Genomic DNA, 15,485 nt, shown 5'->3' with positions numbered 1-15,485 from the left:
ACAACATCACACCGCCATCATTAGCCTGAAACTTTGATGCCAGGCAGGATGGATCCATGCATTCATCTTGTTTATGCCAAATTCTGACCTATTAGCTGATAGGAGTGGCAACTGGTGTGGTCTTCTGCTGATTCGGTTTGCTGTGTGGTCAGCAATGCTCTTCTGCACACCTTGGTGTAACTTGGGATTATTTGAATTACTGTTTACTTATCAGTTCAAAGCAATCAGACCATTCTTCTCTGACTTTAAGATAGCGTTTTCACTCAGAAAAATGCCAATCGCTGGATATTTTCTCTCTTTTCGATCATTCTCACTTGAGATGGTTGTGTGAGAAAATGATATACTCAACGTCTTGGCAACAGCAACACCACATTCAAGATGACTTGAATTAACGATGTTCTTTGGATTTATTCTCTATCTCACCTGTGTTTTGAATTCCTGTTTACTTTATGGGCTTTGGGGGTTTTTTTTTTTTTTTTTTTAGGTCTTTGGTTACTTACCGGTTGGTTTACTAAGCCAAATCCTCTATGCCATATCATATCACATACACTGTAGTCCAGTAGTATTGTAGACTCCAGATGACAGCTTACAGAACGTTTGGACTGAACCCAAACCACCAACCTTTTTATTACATTCAGCACTTCCAGTAATGATTTTGTTGTTTCTGCAGTACCACATTCACTTGGTATTTGAGTATTGGTTGGACAGGATGAGGCATCTAAAGACATCAACTTGGACTTGATGACTTGCATTCTTGCAGTGTATTTGCAGCAATAGACACTAAAACCCTCTTTATTGTTGCATCAATTCTCACTTTATGAAAGAGGAATACTGATGAACTTAGGTGCCATTTTTAAGCAGACTGATCTATTCCTGTTTCCCTCCAGGCCTATTACACAAATGAAATTAAAATGATTAGCTTTTGAAACATTATCCACTGGCCCTCATTTTTGGTATTTCATTCACGCTCTTTGTGTACTACAAAATTTCCCACCATCCCACTTTTAACTCTTTAAACTCAGACTGGCACTCAGGTTTGTGTTCAGTGTTGATTTAGGCTGAAACTGCTTCTTATGCACTTTTGAGGTAAAGACCAAAGGGGCATTGGTGTTGGAGCTATCCATACTTTCTTACTTTGCGCTCTCCTGACGCCTTTAAGCGGCTGCCCTTCAACTGTAACATTTTATTTGAAAGTGAAATAGGTCCTCTAAAGAGATCAGACCACTTCTGCATGCTCTTCCCACATGAATTTCAATGAACTGCTGCACTTAAGCGGTTCAGCTCCACAGCCTCCTCCCTCACAAACTAAGTGAGCCCAGGAAAAACAAGCCTTGCAATTGGAGTAATTTTGTAAAAGGACGAATCGCATCACACTGTGACAGTAAGTGAGAAAGAGAATTATAAAATGAGACGCTCAAAATGAAATGGCAGCTTCCTTTTATTTTAGCGAAAACAGCTGTACAGTTTGTTGTTTTGCTCCCACTGTGCTGTATGTGGCGTATGACAGATTTCTATTAGTAACCCTGTGTCTCGCTCTGAGCTCATTACGTGGCCAGATGGGAACAACAATCACCTCCTTCCATCCCCACAGCTGTGACAAGGTCCTGACACGTCCACAGAAATAAGATTCACACAGTGGGTAGCATGCAGTCCTGTGTTTCTGTGCTGCGTTTCATCATGAAGGAGGGTGATTGCTTATGTTCTATCAAGTCGATGAGAAACATTGATTTGATGGTTTAGTCTCATATGTCCAATTGAAATTTTGACCTTTGTACCATCAAATGCCATCAGTAAGGTCTGCTGCTGGCTGAATGATGAACAGATATGCGTCTGCCCTATACTCACTCAACACGGTAACGATGTACTGATCCCTAAATCAATATGCCACATGGTTGTTTGTGTAAGATGGACCTACTTTGGCTTGAAGGATTCACTGTTTATATCTAGATACACTCAACAAAAATATAAACACAACACCTTTGTTACTGCTCCCATTCCCCATGGGATGGACATAGAGACCTAAAATTCATTCCAGATACACAATATAACCATCCCTCCCAAACAGTGGTCACAAATCAGTCCAAATGTGTGGTAGTGGGCACATCTGCTATATTGAGATAATCCATCCCACGTCACAGGTGTGCCACATCAGGATGCTGATCTGACATCATGAGTAGTGCACAGGTGTACCTCAGACTGCCCACAACAAAAGGCCACCCTGGAATGTGCAGTTTTTTGCGCTATTGGGGGTCTGGGGACCCAGAACCGGTCAGTATCTGGTGTGACCACCATTTGCCTCATGCAGTGCAACACATCATCGCATGGAGTCTATCAGATTGTCAATTGTGGCCTGTGGAATGTTGGTCCGCTCCACTTCAATGGCTGTGCGAGGTTGTTGGATATTCGTGGGAACTGGTACACGCTGTCGTATACGCCGGTCAAGCACATCCCGAACATGCTCAATGGGTGACATGTCCGGTGAGTATGCTGGCCATGCAAGAACTGGGACATTCTCAGCTGCCATCTGCCCTGAACAATGTGAACCATGATTCATCCGTGAAGCGCACACCTCTCCAACGTGCCAGACGCCATCGAATGTGAGCATTTGCCCACACAAGTCTGTTACGGCGACGAGCTGGAGTCAGGTCAAGACACCGATGAGGACGACGGGCATGCAGTTGAGCATCCCTGAGACGGTTTCTGACAGTTTGTGCAGAAATTGTTTGGTTGTGCAAACCAATTGTTCCAGCAGCTGTCTGGGTGGCTGGTCTCAGACGATCTTGGAGGTGAACCTGCTGGATGTGGAGGTCCTGGGCTGGTGTGGTTACACGAGGTCTGCGGTTGTGAGGCCGGTTGGATGTGCTGCCATATTCTCTGAAACGCCTGTGGAGACGGCTTATGGTTGAGAAATGAACATTCAATGCACGGGCGACAGATCTGGTTGACATTCCTGCTGTCAGCATGCCAATTGCACGCTCCCTCATTGCTTGTGGCATCTGTGGCATTTTGCTGTGAGACAAAACTGCACATTCCAGGGTGGCCTTTTGTTGTGGGCAGTCTGAGGTACACCTGTGCACTACTCATGATGTCAGATCAGCATCCTGATGTTGCACACCTGTGAGGTGGGATGGATTATCTCAATATAGCAGATGTGCCCACTACCACACATTTGGACTGATTTGTGACCACTGTTTGGGAGGGATGGTTATATTGTGTATCTGGAATGAATTTTAGGTCTCTACGTCCATCCCATGGGGAATGGGAGCAAAAACAAAAGTGTTGCGTTTATATTTTTGTTCAGTGTATGTAGCACCCTGGGATTTTCCTCCTTATGTTGCGAGTATTCCTACAAATCTGTTTGCATTAACCTAACTTGGAAGAAAATTGTCTGACTCATTTAGGTTTCTCAAGCAGTCCCAGAGAAACTCCTGAGTATTTGTCCACTTAAATTTCATCTTAAAGTAAAGGCTTTTTATATCTCGGCCTGAAAACTTCACTGACCCTTGACTGAATTCTGAGAACTTCTTCCTGCAGGGCATAAGAGTCTCTGCCACGAACAATTTCTTTGACAGACTTTGAAGGTCCTTGCTTGAAGCTGGTTACCATACTAATGCTAAGGGCTTCTCTGGTACAATACAGGTCATTTCAGCGTCTCAGCAGACCCTCAGTCCCTGTGTGAGCTGGAAAAAGGAAAGAAAAAACCCACTTATCATCCTCCCTGGCAGATTTCTGTTAATCTCTCCTCTTCCATGAGAGACGCAGTGGATTTGAAGCCACTGCATGCTGAAGATTAATCTCCATTAGGACATCTTAAGCGTAGAAGTCATATTTAAGCCTCATTAAAGAAGAATTCCATTTATTTTGTTTGTTTCTTTCTTTTTCTTTTTTTTTTTTACCAAAGGCTTACCAACCTCAAAGCTGAGGCCCAAATCACTTTGGTCTAATTATTGAGCAACAAACGTATGAAATCCCAGTTTGTCTTTGTGCCTTTAAGACATTTTTTCAAAAATGACAAATATCTTTATTTACTTTGCTTTTCTCTTTTTTTTTCCACCTCTTTTTGGTTGCTTAATGCATGGCTGTAGCTAATTATTGATAGATCTACAAATAATTGTTTGATCAATTGCCAGAGCTGAAGGCAACATCTTAAAATGTCTGGGGTTTTTATTTGTATTTTTTTCATCAAAAGAGACGCCATTTGTTCCACGAAGTGCTTGAAAAACGATTTAAAACGATTAATTTTGAACAAAAAAGAAAAACCGCTCTTCTGAAGAAATAAATGTCAGCTGTTCAGATATCCGATGTATTTGCAGTGATAAATCGCCATAGTAAATATTTCTTAAGACGCTGTATCGAGAAACATTTGATAATGTGGATATTTTCACACACAAACTGAAGCTTGTGAGTATAAAACACATTAATATCCAACACCCAACAGCAGAGGCTGGTGCTCTGAGTTTTTTCAATAGTAGGAAAGCTCTATGTCTTCAGTATGCTGGTTGAATGCTTATCAGCTCTCCCAGGCCTAAAACTTTCCCGTAAGCAATACAGCAATTGAATACAGAATAGGACAATTTTTGCTGGCATATTTGTTATGGCCTATAATATCAAGTGCTGTTATGAGCAAGAATTAGAAAAACAATTTATCTCACTCTTTCGGCAGACTGTGGTTATGGGTGGCAGCTCTGCTTTTGAGTGACACAGTTTCAATCAACCTTCTCCCATTCTGCTTTATGACAGTCATAACTATCTGTCTTCATACTGTATGCTGTATGTGCAGCAGTCTAGCTGAGAGATAGTTGGCTCTCAATAAAGATTTAACAGAATAAATTGAAAATAATGTAAGCCAGAAGAGAGTTTTAGGGAGCGTGTCAACAGTCAGTCTCGTACGTAGACAGACAGCATTGGTGATTAACTGTCAGTCTATTGAAAAAAAACAAACAAACAAAGAAACAGGAGGGAGCAGCTTTCTCTTTTCTCATGGCAGGCGTCTGCAACAGTCAGAGGAAGCCAGTATGCAGGAAGTCATCTGCATCTAAATAAAGACCGCCAATGGCTTTGTCAGAGTCCATTAAGCAAATTGCCATATTTGATGAATGCATCTACCATCTCTTTTTGTACCACCCATTCGTACCAATCAGCCAGAAGCAAAAATGACTTTTGTTTGCTTTCCTAAACAGGGAGGAGACCCCGTGAAAAAAGAGTCGCCTGAAATATCATTTTGATGCAAATTATGATCGATTTGTACGTTGTATGACGCGTGAGATGAGTTGCCTCATATCAGGTGTGCAATGAAATTCACTCACTCAAGGCTACTGAGACCTATCGTGATTAAAAATTGGAAATTGATGATCACTTTTTGCATGGATGCTAAATGAGACAATTATTACTTTCCCTTATTTAATTATTTATCCTCTGTGTCAGTTTGCACAAACAGCAAATTTTCCTCTGAGTGCTTAACGTCGTAACTTGAATGCAGCTATTTGTTTTTTTTTTTTTTTCTCGTTCTCCTCACGATTAAGGTGCTTGATTGTTCTTGCGACTCTGTGGCATCATTAGCACCAGGTCTGGGTTATCAGTCAAAGCTGAAACAGCTTCGGGTTAATAGCTGCACTCACTCAGTCTACTTATTCATCTCTGCTGCTTCCAGAAAGCCTCATTTCCTCGATCTGCAGCTCACTTTCCTACTTTCTGTCTTTTTCCAGCACTGAAAACAGTAATGAGAATCCTTTACATGAATCAGGGGTTTCTAATAGTCTTTTTACTTTCAGTTATATAATTTTTACCAAAATAAGGAAAAAAATAATAGTCCCTCTGTACCTTATAATCTCTGATATTGTGAAATATATGTTAATAGTTATTGCACTGTGACAAAACATCGCACAGCAATAGTAGGGCTGAAATGACTAGTTGATTATCAGCAGCTGATAGTATATTGAATTATAGTAAATTGAATGCCTTTTGACCGCTGGTCAGAAAAACATTGCATTTGACGACATCATTAAAGAAAATTATTTGGTAAATAGGAGAATAAAGAAGCATTAAAAATCATATGTTTGCACGATAAAATATATGGACGAAACCACTGAGCCACACCTCTGTCTTGGAATTTGAGTGTTTTCAGTCCCAGTGCCACAGGAGTATGAAATATGAAATCAAGTGTCTAGCCATGCAGTCTGCCTTCACAAACATTTGCAAAAGAATGGGTAGCTATATAGAGCTTGTTTTATTCATTGAATAAAATTCAATGAATTCAAAGTCATTTTATGAAATGTCTACGCTCCTAGATCTTCCACAATCAACTACAGGTGGTATTTTTGCAAAGTGGGCGTGTTTAGGAACTGCAGCAACTCGGTCACCAAGTGCCACTCGTCAAGTGCCGAGGCACATAAAAGTTAGACTTTCTGCTAACTCAATAACTGGAGATGTACAAACCTCCTCTGGCATTAAAATCAGCACTAAATGTGTGCAGCAGGAGCTTCATAGCAAGAGTTTCCAGCTTCATGATAGAATAATAACAAGCACCAGATGGATAGGTGTAAGCATGCTGCCACCGGCCCTGGAGCAGTGAGATCATGTTCTGTGGAGTGATAAGTCTCACTTCTCTATTTGGCAGTTTCATGGATGAGTCTGCATTTGGCAAATGCTAGGAGAGCATTACCTGCATGACTGTTGTGTCAACTGTAATGTTTGGCACAGGTGGGATAATGCCATGGGGTTGTTTTCCGGGGCTGGCAGAAAAAGAAGTTTGGTGCAGGAGGACTTGACTGGCAGAGCTCTGATCTCACCTCTGAGGTGAATTAGAATGGAAACATCAGTATCCGTCCTCACAAATGCTCTTCTGGATGAAGGGCAAAAATTCCCACAGGCGCACTCTAAAATCTTGCCTGTAGATTTTGAATGGGATGTCATAAAAGCTCCTGTAGGTTTAATGTCTCCATGTGTATGAAAAAAACACACAAAAGTGTCTGAATATGTTTCTTGCAAATCTGAGGTCAAGCTTAAAGCTATGCACAGCATCATCAAGGAAAAACACAAGAAGCACAGAGTTGTGAAATTTAAATCCAAGTGTTACATCCTGAAGCTACAGATTAATCTTTGCTCATCTCACCTCCAAAGGTGCCATCAACATCCCAATACACAGACACACAAGAGACTATCAGGACCTCCAGGAGTCTGGCCAACATTATATCTCACATGTGCCTTCAATACTGATAATTCAATGTGATACCTTCTCCTGGTTGGAGGACAAAAAGCCCTACGGCGGCAGCAGAGGAAGAGAATAAGAAAAAAAGAAGTCGTCAAATCAGGCCAATTAAGTGGATTACGAGTTATCTGCAGCACGGCGTGTAATTGGTTTTGTGTTATCGTTGTAATGTCAGATAGGTACTAATTGAAAAGCCAGTTTATTAGTGGGCTGACAGTCTGCAGAGGGTTGGGCAGTGGTTTTAAAGGTCTTGTTTCAGATAGCCTCCCAAATGATTATAGATAATAGGCTGCTTCTACTGAAGCTTGTGGTGCTCTGAGATCCAATCCCCATTCCTGTTTTCTGCTGACTTCATTCTCCTTTCGCTCCAAGTCTCGTGAGCATATAATTTAATTTTGTGGTAATAACGTGTTTTATTCCGATGTTAAGATTTTATTTGCAGTATCATGCACTTCTGGGTTTTTATTGCGCTCTTACAGCAGTGTGCTTACAGTACTGTACTTGGCAAAAGCAATATGTCTGACGCTACTGTGAGTCATGAAGCAAAACACCAGAGTCTCTGCAGTCTTATTTTGTGGGATTTCTGTACAAGCTAGAGGGTAGTGTCTTGATGCAACCACAGCATCCGAAAAACAAATGTGTTCGTTCATACAGACAGTGCAGACTTCAAACACTATAATGTGGTTGCCAAGGCTTCAGATTTTTGGCATACAGGTCTAACATGGCAGCAACTGATTTACGACTGCCAGACCTATTTGGCAATGACCAGGGCAGGAGAATAAAAGATGAAAAATGCCTCTGTCTAAACTCAAATCACATAATCCTAAAATCTCAGATAGGGCAGCAACAATTGTGAGCTGGGACTGAAAAAAGCCTCTGCGGAGGCTGAAGATAAAGAGTACCTGCACAACTCTTTGTCAAACCACAGAAACGTCTTTTTTGTAAAGAATGACTGGATGTGGTTGGACACACTTACAGGGATTTCTCAGAAGTTGTGAAACCTAATAGTGAAGGTTCTCCATCGAGTCCTACGATTCTGCAAATGGCACAAAATGAGCTGTGAAAACGGAGCATGAAGCTAGGATCTTTGGCATTCAAATGGAGAGAGAGCTGAGGTGTTCAAACTCCAGCTATGCTCCATCTTTCATGTCTCGTATCTGCAAACCTCTGAGTGCTGTTGCAGGAACTGAGTGTATAGTGACCAAAGAAAATGATATACCCCGACAATCATCTGCGGTCGACACAGTCTGACAAAAAACAGGACTGTTTGGATGGTAGTGCCCACTTTAAGCAAGCAGGCTGCTGAGCACTGTAGCACTCCTGCTGCTGGCTCAGTTTTCAGCGTTGATGGGTGCAGATGGGCTGCTTGCAATTTGGCTGTAAGGACAAGAAATGCCATGGAGGCTGCTGATGCATGCAGCTAGCAAGCATGCATTATTCAAAGACTGAATGCAGAAAAAGAAAAAAAAAAGTGATGTCTGTCTCATAGTTGGCGGATGGACTGCCACAACGAGTTCTCATAGTCAGCCGTTTCCTCAACAGTGCTCAATAAGCAAAAAGAAAGCTTTCGTTGAAATGGTATCCTTAAAAAACAAACACTAGGCTGGGATAGTGATGCAGCCAGTTTCTGTTCACCTCAGAGCAGAGAGCATCTATTCAAAACATCAGCAGTAAGTGTCAACTACCATTTAGGGTGTATATGTGGAAAAGGAAGGTTATTGAATTAGCCTTGTCTGTAAAGTGAATTGGAATTGATTGTCACATTCACTTTGATTCTGCCGGGCATGCTTTTATCACCAAACAGTGCTCGCAGCAAACCAAGCATCTGTAGGCTGAGCTAATCTTCTTTGCTTCAGTGCTGAAAGCGACCCTCCACTCCATAGTGCCACAATCACAATAAGACTGGTTTCAATAGTGACATCCGAAGATGAAGGGATATGGCTGAATCCATTTAAGAGCCCACGGGGCCTTGTGATTTCAGCTTTCTGCTTCTAATAGATTCAGTTTCAGTCTGAATTGATTCAAGATGCTAAAGAAGCTTTCTGGCAGGTGATGCTAATCCAGAGCATAAAATGCATCAAGCACAACCCAGCTTGCCTCTGTGTTATTTCATGTATCTGCTGGTGGAGAAATGAAACACCCCATGCAGATAAAGAGGAGCAGTGAATAGCCAGACATCCAGTATATTAATTTCAACAATGTAGGGTTTCATATTTAGGAAGATTTCACTTTTCTAGCATCTCCAAATGCATCTGCATATCACTTTAATGCATACCAGCTGGTATTTGCTATGTGATTATTAGGACCAAAGGGGTTACTATTGGCAGTCAGGGGACTGAAATGTCAAAACCACAGGTAGATAAAAAGAGGAGGACAGTCAAGCCCCTCAGATGCTGAATGTCTTCACTAGCTTTTTTGTAATTCCATCTGTCTGCCATTTACTGCTGGGCAGGTAGTGCACATCAGGTTTAATTGAGCTTTTTTTTTTTCCTGTGACACAGCTGTCTGCTTTGGGAAACGAGGTGGTGCTGTGACAATGAGCCACAACAGCAAAGTTGCAGGCTGTAAAACTCTGAGAGAGCTACAGGGAACTGCAGAGTCGGATGATAATTCTCAGTGGAATCGTCACTTCCAGTGAAATCCTTCACATTACATACAATGCAATCATTTCACCCACTGTTAATATAGAATATCTATCAGAGCAGCTTTAAGGCTGTGTTAGATTATATAAGGTGTTGCCAGAACAATGACTCCACTAAACACTGCGTAACCCTACATCAAGGTTGCACATTTATAAAGAATATGGACTTTTATCAGGCAGTATAATGTCTAGCAGACAGTTTTAGGGCATCACAGGTTAATATAGAGCTCATTTGTTCTGAAATAGGTCTTGTTTAACGGTCTATCTCACAGAGCAAAGAGCTTTTATCCTGGCAATGAAACATAGTATTAAAGGTTTAGTCAGGTATCGCTGCAGCAGATGCTGAACTAAAAATGCTGCGTAGCTTTATGATGTAACAGATTTTTGAACCTTGTTGTTTCTCAGTGTACCAACATTTTGCTTTTGTGTATGCTTGTGCCTCTGTTTCTGTCTCACAAATAACATAAAATAACAAAGAAATCTGACAAAATTCTGCAAAATCCTAATCCATGAGTTTCAACAGGTTATTAGAGTAGATTTATTTAATTTATTAATAACAAATATAATCTTAATCAATAAGGAATTAATCTTATCGATTGTAACCTACAAATGAGAATACAAAATATTAGGAAAACGTTTAAGGGCAATCCAGTCTAGTTAAGTAAAATCACTTAAGCTTTATGAACTCACCAACACAAACTGAGGATACAGATGCTTAAGAAGAATTTAGGGTAGAGCTGTTGCATTTCTTTGCTTTAGATTTTACATGTGTACCTAATAACTATTATTTTCTCTGGCAATAATGTATAGCAAGTGTGACATATAAATTTCCCTATTACATTTATGCCCTCAACACCTTTTTCAAATTGTTTATTTGACCTGCTTGTTTGAGCACTCTGGGACTTGTGAGATTAATACCTCAGTGTTAAATCTATGCTGTATTGTAGCTGCAAACCCTTCTGAAACCCTATGTCGTAACTGTGGACAGTGTAAAAGATGGACGTAGCTTCTGGGTCTGAAAACTAAATCCAGTGTGTAAGTGCTTTAAACTTGGATTCTTTTTAAAGGGGCAACACATGGTGGAACCTGTGGTTGCAAAAAAAAAAACCTCCGGTCCTACAGAAGTGGGGGGGAAAAGTCCTCTGCTGAGCTGGGATCTATGTAAAAAATTTCCTGCTGAGTTTACAGTCTTATACATTCATTTTCAGCCATAATGTGTAAAACACGAGGAGCGTTTTTGTACATTTTGGTCACTCTAAGTGTCAGAAAGGAGGTGGTTCACAGTTATATCTGTCCCCATCGTCACATCAAGTCTCCATACACCCAGATGCTGATGGTGAAAATGTTCTCATGGTGTCACAAAATAGGGGGAGGTGTCTGGATAACTACATCCACCATTAATTGTATTGAATCATTTAAAAGTTTAATATTCTTTCTTGATCTCTTCTTGTTGTTAACTGTCTGCCCAGCTTTTGCTCCTGTAGTGGTGTTGTGCATTGTGGGTTTCAGAGCTTTTTTGTCTGCAAACAGCTTCCTACTGCAGCCAAGTATTGAACCAAACAGTAAAGTTGGGACATCCAATTAAGCTGAAACTCTTTATCAAGCTTCGCCAGGTAATAATTCTCTGTACAAACAACCCTGTTCACACTTTAACAAGGCTGATTATTGTCGCTCTTAAGTAGACATGGCCTCTCCTGTGTCTCTGTCTCAGTGAGGAAAAAACCCCACAGACTTTCTCTTAGTGAAAAAGTTAGATTGTTCATTAGTTTAGTGGCTCCATAGCAGGTGGTACCATCACCTTGGGGGTTGTGTCATGATCAAAATCCAACAAATCAAACCTGCTGTGTTGAACCTCTTGCAAATAAGGGAGTAAATGAAAGCAGCTCTATATTGTTCATTAGTTTCTATTAGTGGGTAAAAGTAAAATAACCACATCACATCAGTGTTTAACAGCCTGTCCATCAGCAGTGTAGCATGAAACTAAGAATAAGTGTTGCAGTGGCTGTGGGTTGGGTTTGATGCTCTTCCTGAACAACCTCCCCACATTTGATGCAAATGTAAGCATTTTTGTGCCTAACAATTATTATTTTAATGATTAAATAGACACAGTAGACATCCAACTTGTGTTAAAGTTGTCTCATTTCACATCCTGCTTCAACAAAACACCCCGTGTTTATTCAAAACGCTCTGAAAGCACCAATTCAATGAGGATTTAATGTTAATGTGTATTTGTGCTCTCTGAGGCTACAAGCTCTGTTTGGAAGATTACCGACTGACTATTTATTATCACACAGAATGACAATCAAGCCTTTTCAAAAAACATCTCTAGCTGATTGTCTGAATATCGCTGAATATGGTCTGTCTAAAGAGCTTGTCCCTCTTGAGCCCAGCATGCTTCCTGCCTGCCCTTCCTCCTCTCCCCTCCTCCACTCCCACCATCACATCCGCCTCCAGCGCTCTGAACTCTACATCCCTGAAAGTTCAAGGGAAAATCAGCCGCCATCAATCACTAATGCAAATGAGGAGAGCAAGCTCTCTGGAGCAGCTTAGCCTGTTGAACATCACACAGCAACAATTAAAACCCCTGAAAGCAAATCATCTTCAGTAGACCACTAAATGAAAAGAGCCTTCCTTTCAAGAGTGCTCAATAGTGGCAGGATTTTCAAAGGCTCTTGCCCATGTGTGCAGTTTAATGATGAAAGTCAGGATGGGGGGCTGTGACGGAGGGAGACTGCACTCTGTTCAGCAAGGTTGTTACCATGACATTTGGTGCAACATCAGACTCAAGAGGATCCTATAACATGCTATTACAAAGGGTCATTCTTATTTAGATATTCACATGCTTTCCTGCTCCTCCTGGATCCTACCAAACTGTTTCAGTGTGCCACACATAACCCAAAACTTTACTAATTAAGAGAAGTACCTGTAAGGACAATTAGATTTCAGTGTTTTAAGTCTGGTAATTTCTTTAAGTGTTTGACCTTTCTGCCTTTGCAGGGAAGTTTGAGAGCAAGGTAAAACACTCCTCACAGGACTCTGGCCGTAACTAAGTAATTAAAAAGTGCTCCACTAGGCTCTAACCTTATTATTCCAGCCTTTGAGAAATATCTTCAGATGTTCTTAAGCACTCCTCAATGGATCTCGGTGAGAAAGCCTATTGCAAAGGAGGGGTCTGAATATATTTTACCTTGTACTCTGTGACATTTTGAAATCTAAAAGTCATTCTTATTAAGAAGAGCTTTGCTTTGCATCCTGAATAGCGGCTTTGTTCTCCCTAGCTCCAGGGAGCAGCATGTTTTTCATGCTGACTTCCACTCACTGAACCACACATGATGCACAACACATAATTACCATACACAACATGTTGACTGTGTTGTCTGGGGGGGAAAACAACGCTCTAAAACTGCGTCCAGACAGCGAGCAATTAGCTTGTCAAGCACCTCTTTGAAGCTGACATTTGGTCAGTGGACTCCAGGCTCCAGTTGCCTAGGTAACTCTAAAATGTGTTTACTACCATGTCACAAGTCAATCAGCAGTATCATGCGGTCTCATTGGTAGTTGCTTCAATCACTGGCTTAGAAGTTGAGAACAATTTGCACTGCTAGCATTTTTTTTTTCCCCCGCCCAAGTTACTTGAAGTCACTTGACTTTCAATGAAATAATGATACAGCCACTCATAGACACAACAATACAATAAAAACTGCAGTTCATTTTGAAGCAGGTGAAGGTTCTAGCTTCATGGTGCCCCTTGAAGCATGCCTCAAAAGCAATTCCGCCCTCATAAACGCCTATGCTAAAATTTCCAACTTTCCAGCGTTACAAAACATGTTTACAGCCTGGTACAAAAACTGTTTTTAGCCTATCCAGTCTTCAAGTGATGACGTATGAACCCTGCTTATGGGGCCAAACTACTCTACGCGTTTATTAAGGCTGTTGTGTTTTGAAAATGTTTTAATGCTTTATATCTTGTTTTATTTAATCTGAACAAGCTGTCATGAAAGCTTTAACTGGCAGCTGCAGTCACAGAGAAGCTTGCATAGCTCTGTTTGGGAATGGCAAATATGACAGGGACACTGCATTAACTTTCTAAAACCACGATCGACTGTTTCAGACTGACAGCGTGAGGTGTTCCGCAGTAAATTGACTCACCGCCACACTTTTTCGGTAAGTCAAATGTTTGTTTGTTACGTGTCTGCAGGCGGCATGATTTCTTTCCCTCTCCTTTTGTTTGCTATTTCCTCAGGTACACAGACTGCAGGCTGGTGTCAATTTGTGGATCTCCAGCTAATTAGAGGAAGGGGGCTTTGATTGAACAAACTATGAGTGCCCAAAGGCCACTGTCACACTGTTCATGAAGTGCTGGGTTTGTCCATCTTCTTGGGCGGCCTTCAGTGGAGGTCTGGTGAAGACATACCTCATATGAGCTGTTCGCACTAAAGTAAAAAATACCATCAGTTATGCGGATACCCCTTTGGCGCCAGCTGCAAGGCTGGAGCTGAACAACAACACCCTGATAACTACTATGTTTAGTCTGTTCCTTCCCATTCCATGCAAGGCCACCTGGGTTGGCTGGAAGACTGTTTACTTAGCCTGGCGGGGCGAAGGACACTGTCTCAGCTGAACTCTGGACACACACACACACACACACACACACACACACACACACACACACACACACACACACACACACACACACACACACACACACACTGATATGCACACACACACACTGATATGCACACACTGATCCCCCCTCCCTTTCCAAACGCCTTCGATGCTTGTGCCCTACCAGGGAAGATGGCAGTCGACTGGACCAGCACAGACATGCTGCAGGACCGGATGCGCTGTCTACACCGGCTCTCTCTTACTCTTTACCCGCCCCTGTTGCTTGTCTTGTGTGTCTATGGTGTATTGATAGTCATGTGCTTTTTGTGCTGAGGTGTTTTTTCTGCTATCAAACTGTTCTCCCACTAGGAGCTCAGTCTGAGTGGAGTTTTTTTTCTCCTCCTCTTACCTCATGTAGTGTATTTTCGTTGTTTTTTTTCCTATCAGCCTACCTTTCTGACATGTCTCCCCAATGTGATGTTTGTGTAAAGTTGGTCAGAAGGTTCCTTTGTAAGTGCGCATGCGCCATTAGCGTGCTGCCTGCTGTAACCCTAATTTCCTTCGGGATTAATAAAGTATTCTGATTCTGATTTGAGGGAGGTGTTGGTGAAAATTATGAGTCCTGCTTGATCTCTGTGATGAGCATCAGTCCTCATGACGTTTCTGAAATGCTGTGTCTCTCAGTGGATCAACAGAACATCTGGGAAAAGAGCGATGTGATGAAAGGAAGGGAGAAAGTTTCCCCAAAACGCTGGACCCAGTTTCCAGATAATTCTGATATTAACAGTAACTCTGGGCCTCTGTGGAGTGCGCAACTGACGCCATCTCTGCCTAAAATAGGATAAGAAAAACTAAAATGTGTTAAATCATTCAAACCATGACTACAATAACAATGCAGGTTTGTAGCATTGCTAATTAGCTAGCAACAAGCCTCTAACACAGTCCATATGCTAACGGCTAATCTAACTAACGAATTAACAGGAGCTACAGAGTGATGTCACATGCTGTAGAACTATAGAAGCTGTGTCTTTT

The 15,485-nt window shown here is 41.5% G+C and overlaps 1 long non-coding RNA gene across 1 annotated transcript; it reads left to right on the top strand.

Annotated features, from left to right (window-relative positions):
- Nucleotides 1-13,913: 13,913 nt before the first annotated feature.
- LOC145421098 (uncharacterized) lies at nucleotides 13,914-15,043 on the top strand. The gene is made up of 2 exons (XR_013902389.1): nucleotides 13,914-14,012; nucleotides 14,092-15,043. It is a non-coding gene; the product is annotated as an uncharacterized LOC145421098 (long non-coding RNA).
- Nucleotides 15,044-15,485: the final 442 nt, after the last annotated feature.

The sequence above is a fragment of the Astatotilapia calliptera genome, chromosome 16, assembly GCF_964374335.1.
Source record: "Astatotilapia calliptera chromosome 16, fAstCal68.1, whole genome shotgun sequence".
NCBI lineage: Eukaryota > Metazoa > Chordata > Actinopteri > Cichliformes > Cichlidae > Astatotilapia > Astatotilapia calliptera.
This window is presented reverse-complemented; position numbering and strand designations above follow the sequence as displayed.